Here is an 18,617-nt window from a genome sequence, read left to right on the forward strand (position 1 = left end):
GTGCCAAGGACATTGCATATGGAAGATACAGTATCAATCCTAGAAAAAGGTTTGTGGGAAACACAGCAGTAAGTAACTTCTGGACTGAGGTCATAGAAATTATAATTAAAAAAAGAATTATTCAACATAAGGGTAAACATGATAAGCTGAGGAAGAGTCAACATAACTTTTACAGAAGAACGTTGTGCCTCACAAATCTATTAGAGCTCTCTGAAGGAGTCAGCCAGTGTGGATAAGAGTGATACAATCAATCCAATATATCTGGATTTTCTAGAAGTTCTCAAAGTCCCTCAGCAAAAGTTTTTTTACACAAGCTAGGCTGTCATGCAACAAGAAGTTCTAATAACTGAATAAAAGACAGGAAACAGAACAGCAATGAATGGTCATTTCTCACAGCGGAAGTCAGTCTCAAAAGAAATCCCCTATAATCACTGCTGTTCAACATATTCAGTAATGGCCTGGGAAAGGGGATAAATAGTTTCACTACTTGAATAATTTTACATCAGCAGCCAATCTAAAGATAACCATGAAGAGCTGCAAAAGGACTCTCTGCATTGACTGACTCAGTGATAAAACGACAGATGAAATTCAGCATCAATAAACACAAAGTAATGCACTTGGGAAAAATCACTGCAGCCATAAATACACAAAGATAGGCTTTAAGTTAGCTATAACTATGCAGGAAAGAGGTCTGGGGGTCTATGTCAGCAGTGAAAGGATAACTCAGTGCTCAATGGGGTCTAAAAGGGAAAATGAGTGTTAGGTATTCTTAGGAGAGGAACAGGGGCCAAAAGAAAAACTTGATCATTGGCTAAACCTACAACCCACATCTTAACTAGGATATAGTTCTGGTCATTCCAGGACAAAAAGGATATATTAGAACTGGAAAAAAATACATGGAGAGCTCAGAAAGACAGGTGGAAGGGCATTCAAGATGAGACCATATAGCTAAGGATCAGTCACCTTGGGACAGAGAGAACTGAGGGGACTTCTTGGTAGAGGTCGGCAAACCAGGCACAGTGGAGAGCAAGTACATAGAACAGTGTCATTCATCACTGCTTGCAGCACAAGAATTCAGGGGTACCCTATTAAACAGTCAGGCAGCAGGTTATAAGCAAAGGAGAGGAAGGCCGTGGGTCCTCCTTTGCAATTAAGCAGCTGAGCTCAGTGCCACCAGAGCCAAAAGCACAAGCCGTTTCTAACACAGGTTAGGAAATCATGGAGGAAAGCTTGTTGGCAAATCAGACAAGAGTGGATCAGATTCAACTTTTGGTCCCCAACCTGTCCAGACTGCTGGTTGTTAGAAACTGGAAGGGTTTTGTTGCCTCCCAAAACCACCAAAGGTATCTGGCTACTCCACTCCCTCTTGCTTTCTGCTCCCCTCCTGCTCCCTGCCTCCTCCTTTCTTACCCCAGCAGATATAACTCTGCTTTCTCACAGCATCCTTGCTTGCATCATTTCTCCCACCATTGCTTTTTATCCACCAGTGCATCTAATCCTACTTGGAGAAGCACCAGCTCTGAATGTGGATTTACTAACACATTTTCCTGGAACTTCCTGGGGATTTAGAGAGATGAAGAGGGGGAGAAAGGGACTGAAGGGACTGCACCTCCAATACAAGCTCTGGCCAGTTCCAGCCCACGAAACCAGCCTGAAGAGATACCACCAGCAAACCTTACCGTTCTGGCATGAACACAAGCTTCTAATCTCATAACATGTAATCTGTTTCTGCCTGGTCTCTTGAGGTCAGCCTCCCAGTTTGCCTTAAAACCACTGTTTCAATATTGAGCTATTTCCACAGCATGGAGTTGATCCAACCAGCTGTGGCTCAGGACACTCAGAATCAGGAGCACTCCCCAAAGGCACCTCTGTATCTGGAGCTATAGGATTATTTCCACTGTTAAGGATATGGCAGGTCTGGGAAAATGCTGGTTGCTCACCGGTGAAAACTCATCCAAGCAACTAGGTGGACAGAAAGCAAAACACAAAAAATTTCTTTATAGAAATCTTAGCATCTGACCCCATGGTTCGTGTTCCTGCTACGCAGAAGAGCACATGAAATTTTGCCCTGCCTAATCTCCCGTTTGCTGCGCTGCATTTTATAAGCACGCAAGTGCACACGTAAGCGGGGCATACACAGCAATGGGCAGGTCATTGCAGGCACGCGGACGGGTGCTTCCCGCATACTCCACACCAATGAACAACCTTCACACTGGCACAGCTAGTTTGAAGGTGGCCCACCCTATGCACACGCATACGCTGGGATTGTCTGCGACTTTTGAAGGTCAAGACACAAGACAAAATTAAAGCTAATCTGCTACTTACTTAATGACAGTTAACATTTCTCCACAGGGCAAAAAGCATTAAGGGCAGCCTATAATTCTAATGTTAAATTAAAAAAACCCCACTTAACTCATTTTTTGATTTTTCCTTCCAGCTTGTAGCAGTTTGTAATATCCCAAGTCATGTTTATTTTTTATGTATTAAAATATGATGCCATTCTATAAATAGCTACAGATTTTTTGCCAATGTTGGTGTGACACTGGATTAATTAAAATGGAAAGCAGAAAAAGTACAGGGACTAGATTTATATAATGAAAACAATATATCTGCTAACACTGGAGAAATGCTGACACTGTAATAACGCTGATATTAATATTTGGTACAGAACATCTTAGAGCATATTACTAAGATGGTTAAATCTGGTGGGCTGAGAAATGATCAGATCACAGAAATTACCACAAGAAAATAAAACCGTTATGTTACTATTAATGCCGTGAGTCTCTCCCCCACTCAGGAAGATTCGCTGGTATCTTATATTTTAATACCCACTATCTGCGAGGAGCAGTCCACTAATCTCCCATGTGAGCGCCACACAGCAGTTGCGAGAATATTTTGATGTTTGCTGGATTGCATCCCTAGACAATATCACATCTTTCTGGAGTCAAATGAGGACTACAGAAATCAATGAGAAAAAGAAACAAACAAAACCCTCTCTTCTTTCAGCATACATAAGACCAGCTAGCTAACACAGCAACCCTGTTGAATGAGTTTTTTTGTTAATCTATTGACTTTAAAAATAATGCTGCTACAACATGGAGAATGAACGTCCAAGCCTTGCAAACAAGGCTGTTTGAAATCCTGGAAGAAGTTTGCAAGGTCATCGAAAGTCTCAGGTACAAAAGTCTCTTCAAAGTTCATACTAAAAAAGCAGGCCAAAGCAGGAAAAAAAAAAAAAAAAACCCACAAAGAAACTAGTAAAGATAAACCTAACTATGAGAAGTCACAGGGCATTTAAATATTCTTTGAGTATGTTAAAACTCATTCAAATTTCACTTCAGTTGTTTGGGTTTTTTTGTTTGTTTTTTTTTTTTTAGAAAATGAAAGGCACCCAATAATTTCCACTCAGCATCTTTTGCATTTAAAGCTCCATCTCACCCCAGGGCTTTGCACATGAGGGAAATATATAGTAAAACTAAGTTATTTATTCAAAATATAGAATAAAGAGCCAGAGCAAAGATATATATGTATATATGCAGTCCCAATAAATTAAGGTCATTTTTGTCAGTAGATGACAACAATTTTTTTATGCTTTTTATAATATTTTCCACCTAACTATTCTATCTGGTGACATTTTTGCACAAAATATGTGGCAGTGTATAATATATACTTAAATATTTGACCATTGCTAAACACTGCAATAGTTTGAATACATTTACAGACTATCAAATACTTTAGACCTTCAAGTAATGCATTTTAAAACACAAGGATAATTTACAAAGGAAAAGAAAGATGCTGGTCTTGGCCATTAACATGTAATCCGAGTCTCCTTACAGGTCTGACAGTACTGGACCACATCTTTATTCACTTTAAGGGATGAGCAATGTAAGGAAATGACACAGGTGGGATGATGCATATACGACCATGCTGTATAATTCAGCATAGATCTACTGATAGTTGCACTAACTCTCATCAGCTGAGAACAAGGCCAAATATCTTAAATCCCAATCCCTGCGCAACACACTTGCACAGGAAGAGGAAAAGGCTAAAAGGAGGTGAAGCTGGAGTTCCTGAGGTAACCTTCCTTTTGGCACTTGGCATTTTTATTCGTTTTGCTTTTAACCAAATAGGCTTACCCTGGAATCAGCGCAGCCTTTATACGCGGAGGAAATTTATAGTGAAAGAGGAGCAGGACGTGGACCCCGTCCAGCACCACCCACTTCTGACCAGCTCTCACTGCCCCGGGCAGCTCTTCCTCGCTGCTCTCCTCCCTTCGGCCCCCATCCGTCTCGGCAAACTCGAGTCCCCTAATTATCGAGCCTGTCCCTGCATCCCCAGACTCCGGCCTCATCTCCTGATCACATCCCCCCATTTCCAGCCTTTCCGGCCAGCGTCCAACTCGCCGGCACCTCCCGGACTTCACTTGTCTCCCTGCTCCTTCTCTCCCACCTTCCCACTCCTCTCAGGTCCCCTTTTCTTCATCTTCCCAACCAACCAAACCCAGGGCTCTTTGCCTCAAGTTTCCTGCCCAGCCCAGTTCTTTTTATTTGTATTCAAATCAGACAGTTTATGTTTTCCAGCTGTCTCCAAAAGGCCCGATGAAGGGGCATCGCAGGGCAAGCACGTCTTCACCTTCCCCCCTGGAGTGCTCCTTCCACAGGGCCGAGGCAGCTTCGAAGCAGCTCTAGGGCTTTTGGGGCAGGGAATCTCACGCGCTGCTCAAATCCAACTGCGTGCTGCTGAATATGCATGAACTAAGTTTGTTAAAAGCCTGACAGCTTGGCCAAATTTGGGTGGATTTTGACAGAAACAGCAAAAGGCATATCCTTGAAACAAAGGCCAGTTCTCCGCCAGCTTTCATGCCTCTGCTCCAAAGCGTTGGGCGTGCCATGCAATTTTAAAGAAAAGCTCACCAGAATTGTTTTGCAGTAGTTAAAGAAAAAAAAAAAGTAATAAAATAAAGGCAGCAAACAACGTTGTTCCAGCCTCCTCTGACCCTGCTCCACCCCCAGTCCTATTTTGTGGAAGTGTTTTGGCTGAATTTTTGCCAGCTGGAGAAGATACCTGGTGTGAAAAATCTGCCACACAAATGATTAAACTTTAGCAAAGATCCATGCACCTGAAAGCAGGCTCTCCTAAAGGTCCCTTGATCCTGAAAAGCTCTTCCAATCGTAGTTTCCCGGAGCCTAGCCCATACCGGGTACTCCTCATCTGTTCTCGCTGCTAGATGCGCCCACCCCGTTGGAGCAACCTTTGGACAGCGCGCTTCAGAGGTGTGGGTTTCTGCTGGGGCGGCAGGACACTTTGCTTTTTGTGGGAAAGGCTTGTAATTAGAAATCAGTCCCTGGAAAAGGGATGAACGGAAATACGGGACTGGTGCATCTAGTATTTGTTAATGGCTTGTTTTAAAATTTGTGAGGTGCTTTGAGTCCAGGATAGGTTCCAGATCCATTGAATAAATACAAATAAATGCAGTATTCCCCCCTCCTCCTCCCCCACATGGGATATAAGCAAAGACGGACAAGCTGCCTACAGAGTCTAAGGAAGGAAACATATGTAGAAGCTCTTATAGCCATTCCCTCAGATTCACTGGGAACACTGGTTGATTTTTAAAAAGAAAGAGCCAAACACAAATAGTCATCTGTATGTCCGAAACTTCTGTTTTGAGCCAAGGTTATTGGAGATCTCATCCTGCTCCTCACCTTCTCCGGGGGAACCTGCCCAAAGGCAGTGTGCAGCACCGCCGTCTGTCCATCTCATCTATTCATTATAAGATGTTGAAGCTCCAGCTTCTGTCCGTCGTAGCCGCTAGCGGATTCAGCCAAACTGCGCTCTGCTGCTGGCAAGGGGGCCAGGAACGGCAGAGGCACAGCACCCTTTCCTTTCCCCCTCCCCACGCGCTGGAAGGCGCCAGGTGAGCTAATCTTCCTACAGCCCTGCCGGCTCCTGTTTGCACTGCTGAATGCACCCAGAGGAGTCCGAGAAACACCCCAGCCTGGCTTTCCACTTTTGAACTGAGATTTCGAACTATTCCAGACAGCCAACACCATGATGTGCTGCTCGGTTCAGGAATGGAGTAACGTGATTCAGGCATTATAGAGTACCTTGACTGATGGAAAACTATGCAAACAGTTCCTTTACACTATATTGCAGAAAGCTCTGCACACAGATATACGGCCAGGCTGGAAGCTTTCTGTCCATTAACTACTACCCCGAGGAAAACACACATGAGAGAAGTGGAGTCCAGTTTGTACTGAAATGCTGGATTGAAACACTGCTCCAGTTTTGGAGCTCTTGGGCTCTCATCCACGTTTCCTAGGAAGCACCTACCTCTACAGATCTCAAATGAAACATTCAGATTCCTAAAAAGCATGAGGAAAGCTCACCCCTTGTCTCTGTACCGACATGGGGGCTAGAGGCAGAGAGACCCAGAGAGTGCTGGGATGTATATGCGCTCCAGCATCGCGCCAGCGTGCGGATGTACATCCCAGCACCCACCACATACGTCCCCAAAAAGTTAATGCAGTCTCAGGCCAGGTACTTATCCGGCTGGGAGACTGAGCCTGTCACTTACCTCCCTCTGTCAAAGCCCTTGCAGGGTATGCGCGTTAATTAAACGCTTTCTCCCAGGGAATCATCCAGGCTGGGACACCCAGAATCACAGCTTGTGCTGCAGACCCCATCCTGCCAGATGTTACCTGCCTCCTCCTCCTCATCTGATGAGCGCTGCCAACACAAAGCCCCCAGAGCTAAAGTCACATCGCTGCCTTGCGACAGTATGAAAATTAACAGGAAGCCCAGATTCACCAGCCCTATTGCATATCCAAACCTTTTCAGGTCGATCTAATTTCACTTCCAGGGAAACTGTACCAAAGTAATGTTCTCTTTCAATAGGACACATTCCTGTTATTCAAGAATCAATATCCTAAAAAGAAAGGGATGCTTATCTATTGATTCTGCTACTGAAAGAAAAAGTTCCTTTAAGCTTCTCTAGTTGAATTCCTCTGCTGACAAACATATATACATACACACACACAGTAGTAAGAGGAATGGTAATTATTTCCCCAGAAAACAATAATCTTGCAATAAATTTCAGAAGCAGCATGATTTAGCAAATTAAGCTGAGCACCAAGGATACTGAATACAATTAAGTCCTTTGAAGCTAGTGGTATCAAAAATTATTTCCAATATCCCTTTAAATACTTCCACTTCGAGAGTATAAATACAGAGTACTTGACAAAACTCCTGGCTTGTATTTTTAAGCCAGCAAGAATCTAAAATTGACTCAAGTAAAATGTCTTTCCAATTGGTATACTAGACTTAGCATTTCTCTTCCTGACACTTTTCAGAATTTTGTACAGTTATTAATTGATAGGCCTCTAATACAAGCAGTATTAACAACAGCATCCTGCCCAAAGCAGCCACATTTTTATTTTCATTACCAGAAAAGAAAAAAAAAGACTTTTTTTTTCCACATATTAAATGACATTTTTCAGACCTTCCTATTATTTAGCACAGTGGGTTTTTTCTGTTTTTATCAATACCTTACGAAAGACACCAAACTGCTTAAAATGGCTAAAAAAGTACAGCTTTCCTTAAGAAAATATCAGGAGTTTCCTGCCAACATACAAGCTTGTCAGGAAGTTACAACTGTTAAAGGATTTCTATGTAGCTGGGGGTTTCTGCTTTAATTTTATTTTCTATGACACTGGGAGGAACACACAACACTTTAAAAGATCCTTCCCTCCATAAATTGTTCCTTCTCCCTTTGCTATGATAAATGCCATCCCAAAGATGTTGATGCACATAAACTTTAAGGATTTATAGTGCATTTCCAACACTAGCATTAAACATATCCTTTTAACTTTTTTTTGGAAGGCTATAGAGTTTTTTTTTCCCCCCTTTCGGATCATTTAATAGATGTTAAGTCACCTTCAAAGAATTTGCAAATCCTTTGAAGTACCACACAAAAAATAGACTTCAACATCTTCCTAACAGTTGCAGGTAACGCGTAATAATTTTTGAAAGCACACAGAGAAATCACCGCCTAATGTCAAGTTACTATCTCCTACCCTGAAAACGCACTCTTGCTGAAGGCAATTTTACAAACCTTCTTTTGTTAAGCTCCCTCACGTTACAATGGCAACGGGCATGAATGACATGGATTTTTCTTTTTTCTTTCTTATTTTTGGGAGGTGGGGGGGGTAGGGAATAACTTACATATGTTCCATTTTTAGCAAAAAAAGCTGCTTCTGCAATTGGGTAGAGAGAACAGAATCGCTTTGCATCAGGGCTTTGGTTTGCAGCAACATCTCCCTTACCCTCCATGAAGCTGACATGCATCTCCGCTGCTTATTTCTTCTTTACAGGTCTTACTTGTCACAGCTTTCCATTTGGTGACAGCGTGGCCAGGGATTGCCAATAATAAGCATTTAGGAACAAAATGTTCCCGAGCACGTAGCAGAGTATATCACTTGCTTTCAGTCAATTAATAAAAACCTTTAAAATCGCCCCTTAAAGGATTTCAAGCTTTTGCTCACTCCAAACTCCCTTAAAGTACATGTGGCAGATTGATGATACGGCCAAACCATCTGAAAAAAATTATTTCTAGCATATGAAAAAATAATTATCTGTCCTTTAAGAGTTCAGAGTGCAGAAGTTTTACATAATTAAAATGTTTTCTGATCCTTGCTGGCGGTCCAAAGGTTAAATGCTTTTCTTTGCTGGTATAGACCACATAATTGAGAGGAAGCAAGTGAGTTTATTCTTTGAAAAAGCCATGAAAAACCCCAGAAGTTTATTTGTGCTTGCAAATCCTTTCAGGTCTAAAGAACCAGCAAGATAATAAATTGTTTTTGCTGAAAACAGGAAGTTTGGCAAAGATGCAAAAGGACAGCTAAACTTTGGCTAGACAACCCAAAACACAGTGTTCTACTTTGAAAGTAATTCCAACTACAAAAGAAAGAGCGAAGGGCCTCGGATCCATAGAAAGCTAGAGGAACAGCAAAGGCATCTGGCAGCGTTCGTGCATTGCCAAGCCCGTGGTTGCGGTGGGCTGCCTTTCGGGCTGCTTTGCCAGTTCACAGTAACTTGCGTCGAGTGCAGCCGAAACCCACATTTCTAAAGCCTCAAATGGTGTCAACGCTACAAAAGCCTCGAGGAGGCTTTTCTTTCTTCTTTTCGTCTGGCCAGCACCAAAGAAATAAATAAATAAGGGCCACTCGCAAGGCCCCGGTGCCTGAAGGGCGCCGACAAGGTTTGGAGCGCCTGACCCGGCGGCTGCCGGCTGCAAGGGAGCGTGGCCCCGGCCGTGCCGAAACCCACCTCGGACCGTGGGGCCCCGCAGCGATGGAGCCCCGCGCCAACCCCCAGCGCCCGGCCCAGGCCCGCAGGGACCAGCCAGCGGGCAAAGATGCGATTCAGCGCAAGACGCAACAACTGCTGGGACATCTAAAAGGAGAATCGTTTTTGTTCTTTAAAAATAACACATGCTCGCAACACAGCCACTCTGGACACCGCTGGCAACTTGAAATCCATCCGAGCGTGCTTTAGAGGGGATCGCAGCACACGAGCGCCTGCGACAGCGCGGGAGCAAAGGCAGCGTGGAGGCCTAGACCAGGCTGCAGCGCCGTCCCCTTCTCGTGGGGACGGCGGCACTTTCCAGTGGAGTTTTGGCTGGGGCGAATTAGTGCTCTCCCTGCCCACAGCCAGGCACGTCAAGCAAACTGCTCCAAGGAAGCACTTCAAACGTTGCCACCTGCTCTTGAGCTAAAGATTTTAGACCGTACGGACGTGACGCGTGCCATGACTTTTGCCCCAAGGAATGGGGAACAGCTCCCAGACCACGTCACTAACTAGCACGGGTCTAGCAAGGGATGCAAAGGAGCCCGTCCACTACCATACTCATACGGTTGAAGCGTGCAGATCAGGAAGCATTGTAGGCATAGAAGTGCCTGTGATTAATCCAAAAGCTTCCTCTCACAGTTCGGTGTGGGTGGGATTTTTTTTTGGGGGGGGGGTCAGAAATATCTATTATGCAAATAAGCATCTCCAATACAATTATCACAAAGGGCCACCTGGGCCCACCAAAACATAAAGTATTATCAATATCATTTATATTATACTCCAAAACGCACAACTCTGAAACACAGTGAGCACAACCTGATTTTATTCATAAATAAAATCTGTTCCCATTGTTATACAGAGCCCGAACACCTAATTCCACCAACAGAGCCAGTTTTGACTATATTTGCTTCCTGCAGTCCTGAAGCAACAGGTCTCACCAGGAAGTCCTGGAAGAGTGCTCTGTAAGAAAGCGAGCTCAAATCTGTATCTCTTTTCACTTCCTCAGTAAATTGCTTGCTAAATACAATTGCAGGACCACTCATTGATAGCTGTATGAACATAGAGAATACAGAAGGAAACGTGCCGACATGCTATGAAGATACAACATGAATAAAACTGGGAGGCACAGGTCCCCAAAAGTCTTTATGACTAGCAACAGTGCCAACAGGGAGAGAAAAGCCCACCTGGGTTTTACAGGGTCCAACTTGGGAGTCTTAAAAAAGATCAAGCTTTTAAAATGACTTCGGGGGAAACCTGAGGTTCTCAGTCCCTCCAAAAAAACTCCATTCCAGGTATTTCATATTTACTACTCAGAACCTCAGCCTTTACTCTTGAAGAAAAACAATGGTAATGACAACAATAATATACAGACCTTACAACATAGCACTTTTCATCTGTTGAGAACAAAACAGTTCACCAGGGAGACAGAACATTATTATTCCTATTCCAGAAACTGAGAAACTCATGTACAGGGAAATAAAATCACTTACCCAAGACCATTCAGCTGAAGCAGTGGCAGAGCCAGGAGCAGAAGGCAGAGTCCCCGCACAGATCTCTAACATAAGCCTTTAACGCTTTATGCTGCACCTTGAACTTCTATACAGCAAATAATACCATGCTTGAGACTCTCCAGGATCTGGGTTGAGCTTTAGTCATGATCTGGAAGCGCTTCAAAAGCTGTGGATTAAAAACCAGTATATAAATGCAAAGCATAATTATTATTCAACAGCTATCGGAAAAATCACTGCAGTTTGTATTTGTTTTTCTCTATTTATGGGATTTATGTTGCTTCAACACTTGAACAGCTTTTGATAATGACACCATCTGTTAATGTACCCCCCCACCCCTCGCTAAGTTAGAACAAGTGGTGGACTTGTTAGACTGCAGTTTTACAGATCCCAGCTTAGCAAACAAACTGGGGCCCAGGGTCAGTGAGAGGCATTACCAGCAGCAGCAGGACACAGCATCCAGCCAGGCAGAGCTTCCAACCAGAGAAGAGAAAGGGCAGAGGACTATCAGAAGAAATACACCTCTCCCCAAGACCTCTGGGATAGCTTTTTGCTAGGTTGTGTCCCCGCACTAATACTCCCAGGTGAACCTCATTAAGAGACGCTGCTCAGCTGCTGGGGTAGCCACAGGTGAGGTGTTTCAGTTCTGAGCAGAGATACAGGCAAGGTGGTACTAGCACCTGGCTATTGGTTAAAGGCTCTGCAATCGCAACAAGCTTCAGGTGGGCAGACCTCTGAATCTGTAAAATCAGATTGCATACTGTAATTTCTTACCCATAACACAAGTTACCTGCAAAAATATCAACTGTGGACCAGAAGGAAGACCACAGGCATATATTGGTAATACATATTTAAGTAAACTAGAAGTTTACAGGTGACTTGTTTTTTTTTTCCCCCTGTTTTCCTTAAATACTGATATCTTTCTCTCTTTACTCCAAGAGGTGCTCTTCCTCTGTCTTTGAGTAGGTTTTATGAGGATTGGTTTAACATACTCGTACTTCCAAATGGTTCAGATTGTGTTATATGCGGATTACACCATGAAAATACACCACTCGCAGTCTCTGGACTACTCTTAGCATCATGTTATTAGATATCCTTTATACTTGTTAACAGTATTTTAATCCTCTCCCTGAATTTGTCCTGATGCTTTCATTCTTATCTTAGGTACTGAATCAAATCCCAAACAGTTGAAATCTTCTATTTCATGAAGCCTTTTAATTAAAAGGATGGACTTTTTCTGCAAACCCAAGCTGTGATGCATACATCACTATATAAGGCAACAAGGAGTTTTCTCGTGTTATTAATAATGCTCAGGACACATCTATGAAAACCTCAGCCCTCCATATTCCTGATTACGCACAAGTCAGAGACAACACCGCAGTTACACTAGCCTAGCAATACCCTTGGCGGAGCTCCTCATGTTAAACTTGTTTGGTACTCATCATCACTGTAATACCTAGCCGCTTCATGTCCAGGAATTAAACAGGTGTCCTATTTACCACTAGCACAATACAATGGAGATATGCCATTGCCTTTAGTAGGTTTATAAGCCTACTACTCTTACCCCACTAGGGTCCCCGACTTATATTCCAGGAATGAAAGTGTGCGTTCTCCTCTCCATCTTCCAGAATAGACTTTGATAGTGAGAACAAGCTTTATGAATCAAATTAACTCTCTCAACTGGTTGTGCCTGATGTCTGCACGGTGGACCATGGCCAGGTCCCACAGATTTGTGTTCAAGAGGAGACACAGACCAGGCAGACAGAGCCGAGTCTAGATAACAGGCTGCTGTATATGGTGCCAAGAGTTACCTGGAAAGAAATTAGTTGTGATCTAAGAACAAGGGAGCTGCTCTCTCCATTGCTGAAATGCTGTTTCCTTACTAACCAGCAATATAAGGAGACTGTACTGGAAAAAAGCCTTCTGGTAGCCTCAAGAAAGGCACGTTAAGAACCTAAATCCAAAAGGTGTCAAAGAGAAAGGTGTCAAATGCACAAAATTTGCCTGACAAAAACTCCCAGTTCTCACTCCTCAGCCCAAATGACTGTGACTATTTGAAGCATATTATAATCAGCTTGGAGTGCACCCTAAGTGACCTAAATCACTTGTTGCTATTATTAAGGGGCAATTATTCCTAAAAAGGAAGAAGAATGAGACATTTACTGGGCATTATAGGCACATGGTTGACATCACTAAGAGCCAATGGGGACGCCTGAATTCTGTCCAGCTTTCTAAAGCCCTTTATGTCATTGTTTTACAAAAGGTATTTGATACCATTGCTGCCTTCTCAGATGTGATCTCATCCTTGACCCTGTGTGGCACTTTTAGGAATAGCTCCCTCAGGTTTGCTTTTATCAGATCATAAACTACATCCTATTCCCTTGCCTATGAGATGTGCTAAAACTTGTATCATTTGTAACTGGAAATCCTATAAAGCTGCCTGACATTTTTTGTCCATGAAAAATTGAAGTCAAACTTTGTTTGAATGGATGAGAAAGAAGCTTACAAGATTAAAAAAGGGTGAGTTTGGTAAAGGGAACTATAATCTGGAACACTTTTCCCTCAAGACAGTAAGGGCTAAGCAATTTTTGTAAGAAACACAGGGCTCTATCCCTTCTTGGAGTAATAAACCTATGGTCCCTGACTGACTGGCATTACTAATATTACAAATATCTGTTATATGCTATATTAAATATTTTCAATCTTTCCTAACTCTACCTTAGGTGAACACAAAACCTCACTTTAAAGCTGTTGTTGCTAAACAGTTAAAAAAAAAAGAAGGCCAGTATTTTAAAATGAAGGTAAAGTGGCATTTCCCTACAAGTGCATGGAATATATTTTCTCCGCCCCTCCCCTCCCCCCCAAGACAGGTACACCTACCAAATACAGGCACTTGAACCCTCAGCGTGAAGATTTCCAGGTAGGACTATGCCAGTTGTAATGCTGTGAGTTTCTACGAAGCTTTTACACAAGAAACCAGGGTGGTGCACAAACGCTCCCGCGCTGGTCTTTGCAACGCCTCCGGGCGACTCCCGCGGTTATCTGTATTTTGCAGCCATGCAGACTAAGCCTGAGGGGTTAAGTGACTGACCCAAAGGCCTCCCAGCGAGTCTGCTGCACACAGATTTTAACGGTCTAAGGTACGTAACGCGCTAGTAAGCCGTGTGAACCTAAACCAGCAGGCAGGTGGAAGGATGTCAGAAAGGGGGCTGGAAGACCTGAGTCACAGCTGGCTTAGATCAACACGCAAGGTGAGGGGGCAGAGAATAAGTCGGAGCTTAATATACTCCAAGTCCTTTTGGACGCTGTCCTGGCAGTAGACCAGCCGTGGCAGCAATGGCTGGGGTAGGCTTAAAACACTCTCCCCTGCCAGCTAGTCAGCCCTGCCTTGAATTAACCCAGCTGACTTTATCCTGAAATAGATGATGGGTGCTCCTAAAACCAATTACAGCAGTTCAGCCACGAACAGAGAAGGCTCTAGACGAAGTGTGGTGCTTTACAAATATCTTGAACCTCCACCATCTTCCCTGCAGTGACTGTTGACAGTGACCTAAGTTCTTAAATCCATCAGAAAGATAAAGCTTTTGGTTAACCTAAGCAACATCGCTTTCAGAGGCCTTTGCCTAAGATTGCCGTATAGATGATGAAAAGAGGCTTTCAAAGACCATTTCTCCACTTGATGTCAACATGTAGCAATGAATTCACTCAAGATGTTCCCGTGGATCTCTTTCCTGTTAGGGTCATCCATTTCTCTGGGCTCCTTTTATTGCTTTCTCTGATCTTTCCAACTGAAAGAAACCACAATACTGCCTTACGGAAGACTTAAGTCCTGATATGAAATGGTGCTCATGTACACTGTTAACAATTCTGCTACAAACACAGCATTTAGTATTAAATCAGTTTAGATAAAATAAAAACCCAGTGTCTGCAAATGTATGCATATGTGCAGATATAAATATAGTACAGTTCCTGCTAAATTTACATGCTGAGCTTACATTTTCTGTAATAAAATATTTAAGTGGTTTCAGCTCTACAGTGAGATAAAAAACATATCTAAAAGGCAGATCAAGACATCAGCACAGGACAGTATCGACTGGGCATAATCAATCACCTGGACTCGTAGAAAGCTATCTTAATTGCTGGCTGACAAGGGCCAATACAGACTTTCCCAGAGAGAAACAACCTCAATAATACTGCCTTATGCAACAGTAGATGAGGGCTAAGCTTTCATTTTAAGCAGCACTTTGAAAGCCTAGCATTTAAATATCGGGAAATTCTGATAAAAAATTGCCCAAGGCTGAGCCAAAACAAAACTCAGTGCTGTAGTCTACCCCCATAACACCGTTGAAATCAGTGGAGGCCTTGGAGAGCAGCTGATTGGTTTCATGGACTCTTGTAAGGGCTAAATACTTTAATTTCCTTTCTGCCTTGGCTTTCCCTATGCTTCTATTGAAATTTGACTTTCTTGAAAAGTCACCGTTGAGGCTGGTCTGTCATAGCCAGGGCTGGGCTGGTGGCAGGACTTGCTTGAGCTGAGTCCTGGTAGTTCAAGTAGAAGCTCTCCCACTTGTCATCACAGAATATATGACCTTATTACTCCTCCCTCACTTCTGGCACTGACTGTTAACACTGCTTACAGCCAGTGAAGTTTCCTCAGTTCTCTCTGCTGCCCTCTCTCCCAGCTCCTTCTGCTTTTGTTTTCCAATTGCAGCAAAAAATACGTGAATCCCATTTTCTGCCAACGCCAAGACGAAAAAGTCCAGAGAACAATGTGAAAGGAGAGAATAGTTAAGCGGGAAGAGACACGTTAGGGTTATACTTCTAGCTAAGGACAAATTTAAAATTGCAGGAATTTATCTGTGTATCGATGAGACGATGGCACTTGCTACTGTAGTATCTGGACAAATTAATTAATGAACTCCGGCCCTCAACAGCTCAGATTTATCTCAGATTTTACTGGTGGAGAGAACGAAGAGTCAGAGAAGCCAGAGGACGAGCCCATGATCATGGCGAGAGTCTGCATTAGCCCTAGCATTCCTGGCTCTCTGCCCTGGGCTTTTAGCTTTTCACAAGCTCTCGCTTCCTGTTAGCGAGGGGTATTGCGATGAGCTGGAGAACTGGGTGGCTCCACCAGCTTGTGGGCAAAGTCGCCCTTCTTCCACTGGCAGCGAGAAGGTGGTCCGGCAGAACTCCTGGAGAGACGGCTGGGCTGCTGCAGCTCCTCGCTGGCTCGGAGCAGCCCCTCTGCCCGAGCGTGAGCTACCCTTGCTCTTGCGCAGCCCTATCCAAAAGGCATTGTCTGGAATCAATTAGAGATTTCTTTTTTTTCCATCGTTGCCTGACAACTTCAGCAGACGCACATGCAGTCGTCCCCCTCCGTTTCTAAAGAACTTTGCTTACTGTTAACTATTTAAATGTTGAAAGTATTAAAGCTAATTGAATTCAATACTCAGAGAACTAAGTCTGAGGTCACCTGTCGTATACAGTAACACTGTTTAGGTAAAGGACTTTGGGGTACTTTAGAAATCTTTAGAAAAGTGCTCATGCCTGTCCCTATACTTGTCAGTTCTACTAATGATTTTTTTAGGTTGGTCAAACAGATGGAGCAGCTCTGAGGGGTTCCTCAAGGAACAGCTGGCTGACCTAACTCTGGATGTAGTGCTGAAAGTGGTGACATGGGAAGCTACTCAGCTGGCCAAATTTTAAGTACCTTGCTTCGCTTGGAAGGGTCTTTCTCGGTGGTCCATGGAGAGGTAAGTGGGGGAAGAGAGAGCCTCTTCAACAGAGCAATTTAGAATCATATTCAGATGCCCTAACTGCCTGCCAGATGGACTGACTGTCTCTTGACTGTCTATTAACTTTCTGGGAAGCCTAGAGAAATTACCTTCCAAACTTAGACATTGTGAATATCTTCTCAGAGTGTCATACTGAGTAAGAGTCCCAGATTTGGTAAATGAGAAAAGCTCCCTTGACTTTCAAGGTGCTATTGTTGATTTACATCCTGCTGAGGATTTGGTCCAGAGTTTTTAAAATGCTAATGCTCCTCTGCCTGTGGGTGAAGGAGTTTGTTCTCATTGCCATGCATTCTGGAAAAAAAAGAAAGGAAGGAGGAGAGGTTGGTGGACGTTAACAGAGCAGCAGCAGTGGAGGATTAGTCCCTACAGCTGCCAAAACTTGGCTGCTGTGAATTGAGAGCAAGCAACACCACATCAGGAGCAGGTCTGTATGTTCCACAGTGCTAAGAGAACATCTCTTATGTGCACAAATAGACCATCTGCTATACCACCAAACTGGTGACTTTGGAAGTACAAGGTCTTATTACCTGGGAAAAGCAACCTGATAGAAATACACAGCAGGTATCATTGATTTTAAAGACAGCTGGCTTGTCTTTAAAGTGTGCTGAGGAATGTGAGTATTCCACATATCTAGACAAGCTTTGTAGTCAAAGACTAAAGAAGAAAAAAACCCTAAAGTACAGCAAGGAAAACTCATTCTCAACTTTCACAGCCAGCAAGCACTACGGTGAATAGATGGGCACTCCTGTTTTGCAGGAGTAAAGACAACTGCAGGAAGCCTGATTCTGTAAGGCAACAGAGACGCGTCGCTGTTGGAGAGGATATATTTGTGGCAGCTGAGCTCTAAAGATTTGAGTTACGGAAAATCCAAGCTATCTTCTCATCAGCCATCTAGCTAATCTCCTGGGAGATGACAACAAACCTTCAGATGGCAACGTCCATGCCCTTGACATTCCCGTATTCCTTCACAGCTGTGCATGTGGCCTTGCACAGGCTATGCGAAGAACAATGGCTGGGCTTCCCACAGGCTTTGTGCTGCGGGCAAGAGCCTTAGATCCACAGCAGCACAGCGAACAGTCCTGAATGCCTGGCTCTTACAGTACATCAGCCAGCTACTGCAATTCTACAGAAACAACAAATTACTATCAAAGGGATGTGTACCGTCAGTCCAAAGCAGCTGCGGGGCTCTTCCTGAGGAAAGCGAAGGTCTTGCATTTGTCCTCCACTGATATTAGAAAGTGAATAACCTGGTGACCTAAGAAGTGGAGTCATTTCTAATACCTGCTCCTTTCTCCCGGTACCTGGAGGGTAGTCCTGCATGCCTCATCTCACTGGTTATCATTATTATGTCATCCAGATCAATCATTTCAAGCTCATTGGGTTGTAAATGCAGCTTTGATCATTCGTTACACTTTGTTAGTATTTATCAGAGCCAGGACTCTCTTAATCTGAAACAGCAGCACTCAAAAAGCAAGGAAACCTGGGCTCCAAGAGCAGTTACTGCAAGTTGGAGGGGTGGGGTTTTGTTTTGTTTGTTTTCTGAATTATTCCCTTCTGAAAACCCCCAAGCTGCTGTAGGACACAGTTCCAAAAGGCAAGAGGAAATTTTCACTCTTTCAAGACAGCCAGGCACCACACGAGTGAAACAGGCAGTGCACGACGGCTGCTGGAAGCCCATCACTGCTCCAGTGGGTAGGAGACAGATCTGGGTGAGGGAGTCCTCCACCGGCAAAGTCTCTTTTATATCAAACTGCACATAAGGCCCCTGGGGCCGATGCACTGTGCGCTGAAGTCACTGAAACTGGTCAGCCAACTCCTGCAGTGCTTTGGAGCCGCTCTTTCGCCTGTTTTAACACCTCATATGTGGCAGCTGCAGCATCTGTTGCACTTAGGACAACACAGCAGCATCGTTTGTTAAGTCCAAGGCCTCGGTGGGAAAGGAGGACTGCAATCCAAACACTCGTCGCAG

This window comes from Apteryx rowi, unplaced genomic scaffold, assembly GCF_003343035.1.
Source record: "Apteryx rowi isolate R43461 unplaced genomic scaffold, aptRow1 scaffold_53, whole genome shotgun sequence".
In the NCBI taxonomy this organism is placed as follows: Eukaryota; Metazoa; Chordata; class Aves; order Apterygiformes; family Apterygidae; genus Apteryx; species Apteryx rowi.